Here is a 7,249-nt window from a genome sequence, read left to right on the forward strand (position 1 = left end):
CAATATAATTATTATTACAGGCAAAATTAATACTTTGGAATGCTATATGTGTGTGTATTTTTTATTACACACTTTAAGACCTATAGGGAAAATTAATGTTTCATAAAACTGATTTGCATTTTAGCATATAGAAATTGTCTATCAGAGGCCGGGTGCAGTGGCTCACGCCTGTAATCCCAGCACTTTGGGAGGCCGAGGTGGGTGGATCACGAGGTCAGAAGTTCGAGACCAGCCTGGCCAACATAGTGAAACCCCATCTCTACTAAAAATACAAGAAATTGTCTGGGTGTGGTGGCACAAGCCTGTAATCTCAGCTACTTGGGAGGCTGAGGCAGGAGAATCGCTTGAACTCGGGAGGCAGAGGTTTCAGTGAGCTGAGATAACACTACTGCACTGCAGCCCAGGTGACAGTGGGGGACTCCGTTTCAAAACAAACAAACAAACGGAAATTGCCTATCAGGTTGGGCTCTTGAGTCTTGAAGCTGTAATCCCAGCACTTTGGGAGGCCGAGGCAGTAGGACTGTTTGAGCCGTATCTCTTAAAAAAAAATATCAATAATTTTACCTAGCTCCCAAGATAAGTATCTTATATATGTCATTTGTGTATATTCTGTATATACAGAAACACTTCAGTAAACTAGACTCTTTAATTGGAATTTTTCAGCATCCTATAGCAGAGGTCTCAATAATGGCTCAACAAGTGCAATGGAATCACCTGAGGAACTTCAATACCAGTGACTGGGTCCCACTCTCAGAGATTCGTTTAAATTGATTAGGTTGAGTGGGTTTCTGCAAAGGGCCAAGTTTGTTTGCATTTTGTTTTAACTGCTTCCAGGTGATTGTAATGTATAGTCAGGGCTGAGAACCACTGCTCTAGAGACAGATTTTATACCTACAGACACACACAATCAGCCTTTTAAGGATTGTTTGAAAATCAAAACACTAAACTTTGGGAATGTAATTGGGGTTCAGTACAATATGTATGTTGCTCAGTCTTCTAGAATCTGTTATTCAAAGTACGGTCCTCAGACCAATAGCATTAGTCTCACCTGGAAGCTTATTAGAAATGCAGAATCGCAGGGCCTTACCCCAAACCCACTGAATGGAACAAGATCCCCAGATAATTTGTATGTATATTAAAGCCTGAGAAGCAGTACTTTAGATGTAGCCATAAATGTTCTGTATGATAAAAATTGATAATTAGAATCTTCCGTGTGCATAAGATTCTCAGATTCGTGCATTGGTCAGTGACATTTACTGTAAAGCATTTAAAAAAAATACTTTCAATGAGAAAAGTAGAATAAAAGAGTTCTTAAGTAGTGAGCCTCGGTGGCCAGAAAATTACCAGAGGTCTCTGTCACCAAGACAGGGGAAGGGGTTACTGTTTTGCCTATCCTAGTTGGTTGGTTCTTGATTACTTTGCTATGCTTATATCTTTTCTCACCTTCCCATTCACATGTTATTTTTTACAGGTACAGGTGAGGATATTGTAGACACCCTGCCAATAGGTACCCCAGGATTTAGGAAAGTTGGTAGTGATAGGTTTAGAGCTTTCTGTGAGGAGATAGATATGGGCAAGATGGAGGAATGGTTCCTAATTGCCTTTGTTTCTTAAGTGTATATACGAACTTCATAAATTAATCTTCCTTACATAACATGAATCAAATACCTATTAAAGTATACAGTGACAAATAATGTAGTGTTAACATTATTTTGTATTAAAAGGAATGGTTCAGTATGAATGCTCAGAGACAAATAATGTATTAAGATTCCTGTGTATTAAAAGGAATGGTTCAGTATGAATGTTCAGAGAGTACTCTAAATTGCAGTGTATCAAATTAGGTCAGGAATGATAATTTTATTATTATTTTTTTGAGACAGTGTGTCACTATTGTCACCAAGACTGGAGTGCAGAGGTACGAACTCAGCTCACTGCAACTTCCACCTCTGGGGCTTAAGTGATCTTCCCACCTCAACCTCCCAAGTAGCTGGACTACAGGTGTGCACCACTATGCCTGGCTAATTTTTGTATTTTTAGTAGAGACAGAGTTTTATTATGTTGTCCAGGCTGGTCTTGAACTCCTGGACTCAAGCAGTCCACCTGCTTCAGCCTCCCAAAGTGCTAGAATTACAGGCGTGAGTCATCATGCCTGGCCATGTTTTTTTTGAGACATAGTCTTGCTCCAAGCCTGGTTACTTTTTTTTTTTTTTTTTTTTTTTTTTTTNTTTTTTTTTTTTTTTTTTTTTTTGGAGACATAGTCTTGTTCTGTCATTCAGGCTGAAATGCAGTGACACGATCTCAGCTTACCGCAGCCTCCTCTGTCTCCCAGGTTCAGGTAATTCTGCCTCAGCCTCCTGAGTAGCTTGGACTACAAGCGCGAACCACCATGCCTGGCTAATTTTTGTGTTTTTAATAGAGACAAGGTTTTGCCATGTTGTCCAGGGTGGTCTCAAACTCCTGACCTCCTGCCTCGGCCTCCCATAATGCTGGGATTACAGGCATGAGCCACTGCACCTGGACTGATCCTTTTAATGTGTGTTTCTTATACCTAGAGGCATATGAAAAGATAAAAATAATGTGTAAATTTTTATGATGAAAGATTCCCAAGTACATTCACCAAGCAACCACGTGGATATCAGTTGAAAAACTGGAGTCAGATTATTTCTTAGATCCCACAATTTTAAGATTTCTAAATTGGTATATGTGACTTAGGGGGATTTTTTCATCAAGCACAGCAATGCTAATGTCTCTAGAAAACTTTTCAAAGGTTCGTTTGTAATTTATAGATTTTTCCTAGAAATGAGAGGCTTTTAGTGGAGGCTTCACCTATGTCATCATTTCTCCTGACAAATTTCATTTGTGAAGTTTACTCTTTGCAGTGCTATAACCTTACTGAAAGTTCATTCCACAGAAGGAATGGATTCATTTGAACTTTAAGGTTTCGCGATTGAAACTACTTTATTTTCATAATGTATGAGTGCTTTTTTCCTTTAATGTAGTGGTTTAAAAGTGTTTTGGACCTTCAAAGACACCCTCTCTTCTGTTTGCTGCTCCTTAATTTTAGTAATGTCTGAAGCCCTAATACAATTTTTTTTTAACATGTGATATTGGAACTCCTTATTTTTTTTTAAAGCCAATTTTAAAGGGAGCATTTCTAAGTACAGTAATTGGTTAAACATCTTTTTTCCTCCTGGGTTTCTTTTTAGGAACTACTGACAAAAACCTATAGTCGACTTTGGGATCTGACTTTATTATTCAGCAACTCAAAGATGAGTTCTAATTGGCAGACTTCTGGCACTGGCACTTGTCCTCCTGTTTCTATAGAAACTGGGTTGGAAGTCAGAGCTGCACAAAGGGAAAGGGTAAGTTTCTTTTAATTCCATATTTATAAACCCATATCTTATTAACTGTGACATGGTGTCAGTTTTCACATGAGAGTATACATCCTTGAACTAGAACTCAAATATGTACTACTGATTTTCACTTGAGTGGAAACTGACATCAAGTCACAAAATATAATAGGAGGGTATAAATATGGATTTATTTTTCTTGTGACTGACTTCACATTTCTTGAAGCAGTGAACTCAATGTCATAATTCTCATTTGCAGTTATTTTTAATTTGGAGATCATAAATTGATTTTTTATTATCTTAGATCTTATTCTATTGTACTTTTCTGGTAAGTAAAAATTGGAAGGGTGTTTTGAAAGTCTGCATGAGTTATAAGTCTCTTTGTAGCAAAGTCTGATTCTTATTTCCATTATAAAGTACTATACTACTGATCAGTTTTTTTAGTCTCTCTCCTCTCTTAGCCAAGCAGGATGAGTTCGTCTGTTGGGACACATACATTTGTTTTCATCCAGGCAAACACCCATTATTTGTAGAACCTAAGACACCTGCCAGTTGGTGAGTCATCTTATTGCTGTGGCTTCAGAGGACTGCTATACATCTGAAGTATTTAGGTTTGAAATTGTTTAATTAGGTATGATAAGCACACTCCTTTGATTTATGGGTGCCGTATATAAATAACTTATATTGAACTGTGTCTAGTTTTGAGACAGTGGAAGGAAGACAGTATTTGCTGTTGCTCTTTAAAAGTTGTCTCACTTATTTCTTTGGTCCTGGCATACTATGCTTAACAGATAGACTTCTTTTTTTCCTGCTAAAAGAACATTAAGGTTGGTTGACACAAGTCAAAGGATGGAACACCTTGCCATTACTTCGGCTCAGTTTGTCTCTTAAAAATAGTTTGGCTGGGTGCAGTGGCTCACGCCTGTTATCCCAGCACTGTGGGGGGTCAAGGCAGGCAGATCACGAGGTCAGGAGTTTGAGACCAGCCTGATCAACATGGTGAAACCCCTTCTCTACTAAAAATACAAAATTTAGCCGGGCATGGTGGCGTGCACCTGTAATCCCAGCTACTCAGGAGGCTGAGGCAGGGGAATTGTTTGAACGTGGGAAGCGGAGGCTGCAGTGAGCCGAGATTGTGCCACTGCACTCCAGCCTAGGCAACAGAGCAATACTCTGTCTCAAAAAAAAAAAAAAAAAGTTTAAAAAGTGAAAGCTGGAAGCTTGTCAATAGGAAAAGTAAACTAATTTTTAAAAATTTCATTTCACAAGGCAAACAGTTAATGCCTTAAAGTGGATTCTCTTATTTAAAATTGAATTTGAATTATTTCAGCTCTAATGAATTCTCATTAAAAATGTTGTATGCCTCCTTTGTTGGTTTCTGTTTTGCTCATTAGTACTTGCATGAGGTAAAAATAGAAATGAATTTGTGGGGGTTTTTTTTTGGTTTGGAAGGTGACTAGAAAATGCTTTAGTCTTTCACTGTGTGCTATCAAGTATCCAGATGTACTCTCCACTGCCTAATAAGGAATACCCAACTTGTCCTGGCTTTAAAACTGAGAGTCCTTTATGTCAAGAACAACTTTGTTTCTTTCTAGACCCAGACAGTTACCCTAATCTTAGTTCATTCTCTGTATCCCTAAAAAAGCCTTACTAAGTTGTTATTAATTATTATTTTGAATGGAAGGAGATTTCACAATATATTAGCTTCTGTCAAAATGTAGTATTAAGTATATATATATGTGTCAAAATGTAGTATTAGGTATTTATATATATATACACCTAAAACTGTATATATATATATACATATATATATATATACCTAATCCTACATCTTGCCTGCCTGGAGACAGAGCAAGACTCTGTACACACACACACACACACACACACACACACACACACACACGCTAGTCCTTAACCATATATATTTAAAAAACAGAGTCTTGCTGTTTATATATATTTAAAAAACAGAATCTTGCTCTGTCTCCCAGGCTGGAGTGCAGTGGCACCATCTCAGCTCACTGCAACCTCCACCTCCTAGGTTCAAGTGATTCTCCTGTCTCAGCCTCCCAAGTAGCTGGGATTACAGGCGCCCACCATCATGCCCAGCTAATTTTTGTGTTTTTGGTAGAGACAGGGTTTCACCATGTTGGCCAGGCTAGTTTGGAACTCCTGACCGCAGGTGATCCACCCGCCTCAGCCTCCCAAAGTGCTAGTTAGCATTTCAGGTATGAGCCACCATGCCCAGCCGCAGGCTCTTTTTTTTTTAGGAAATGACTTATTTGTCTCAGTGATCCTAGGTCATGCCAGTTTACTTCTCACAGAAATAAAACATGAAGAATTTTAAATAGATTTTAAAATTTGCTTTCAAGCACTTTTTTTTTGTTTATGTATACGTTAAGACCATAGATGACAAATGTGAGACAATTGAGTAGATATTTGTGGCAAATGAGTAGCCACGTGAGGCAAATATGTAGATATAAAGCCTTATACAAGGTGGTTCTGGCTTAAGAGAAACACTCAAGGCTTTTAAAAAGTACTGGGCTTTGAGCTGGGCATGGTGGCTCATGCCTGTGATCTCAGCACTTTGGGAGCTGGAATTGGGGGGTCACTTGACATCAGAAGTTCAAGACCAGCTTGGGCAAGGTGGCGAAACTCCATCTTTACTAAAAATATAAAAATTAGCTGGGTGCTTTGGTGTGCACCTGGAGTCCCAGCTACTTGGGAGGCTGAGGGAGGCTGGGGCAGGAGAATTGCTTGAGCCTGGTAGGAGACAGAGATTGCACTGAGCCAATATTGCACCACTGCACTAGAGCCTAGGTAACATGAATGAAACCCTGTCTCAATAAAATTATAGGGCTTTGGTTTTTGGGTGGTTTTTTTTTTTTTTTTTTTTTTTTTTGAGACAGATTCTCACTTGGTCTTCAGGCTGGAGTATAGTGGCGTGATCTTGGCTCACTGCAATAGCCGCCTGCTGGGTTCAAGCAATTCCTCTGCCTCAGCCTCCCAAGTAGCTGGGATTATAGGCGGGTACCACCACATCCGGCTAAGTTTTTGGATTTTAGTAGAGATGGAGTTTCACCATGTTGGCTATGATGGCCTTGATCTCCTGACCTTCTAATCCATCCACCTCAGCCTTCCAAAGTGCTGGGATTACAGGCATGAGCCACACTGTTGCCGGCTAGGCTTTGGTTTTATATGAGGTTTTCAGGGAAACCACCATCCAAGTTTTATACTATGTCTCTCTTAAAAAACAGTTAAAATGATAGTATGATTTTTTCCTCACATGGAAAAAGCTGATTTTATAGTTAGACAAATGTATTTACTAAAGGAACATATTTTGCAAACAAACAGGACATTACACATACTAATATACCTCCATTATTTTAAAAAAATCACAAAAGTATCATTTCAGTCCATTTAAGTATAATTACTGCTTTTAATAAAGTGAAACTCCTAGAGAATCATTAAAGAAAAGCCAGGGGCCATGAGCTGATTCAGCACCAGTAATTAGGTTTTAAAATTGGCTTTGTTAAGGACTGGCTTGAAGCAAATAACTTATTCTTAATTGCTTTTGTTCCTTATATATAAAACATAAATAATAATACTTATCCATACTTGGTCACAGAATTGACAAGATGATAATGAGATAATAGATGGGAAAGAACTCCAAAAAGTTAACAGTACCGTAAGGTAGAGTTTTAGTGTCAGAAATTGTATTTTACAATAATATATATGGAAAATTCTTTATAATGATGGAAATACCCTAACGGTTTTAAACATAACCCAAGAAATAGCAGAAAAGAAAGTACAGGTATTGATCGACTTACGACCTATGCAACTTACGACCATTTGACTTTACGACCACAATCGCTAGCCATGACTGCTCCGCATCTGGCAGT

The sequence above is a fragment of the Cebus imitator genome, unplaced genomic scaffold (assembly GCF_001604975.1).
Source record: "Cebus imitator isolate Cc_AM_T3 unplaced genomic scaffold, Cebus_imitator-1.0 Scaffold256, whole genome shotgun sequence".
Taxonomy (NCBI): domain Eukaryota; kingdom Metazoa; phylum Chordata; class Mammalia; order Primates; family Cebidae; genus Cebus; species Cebus imitator.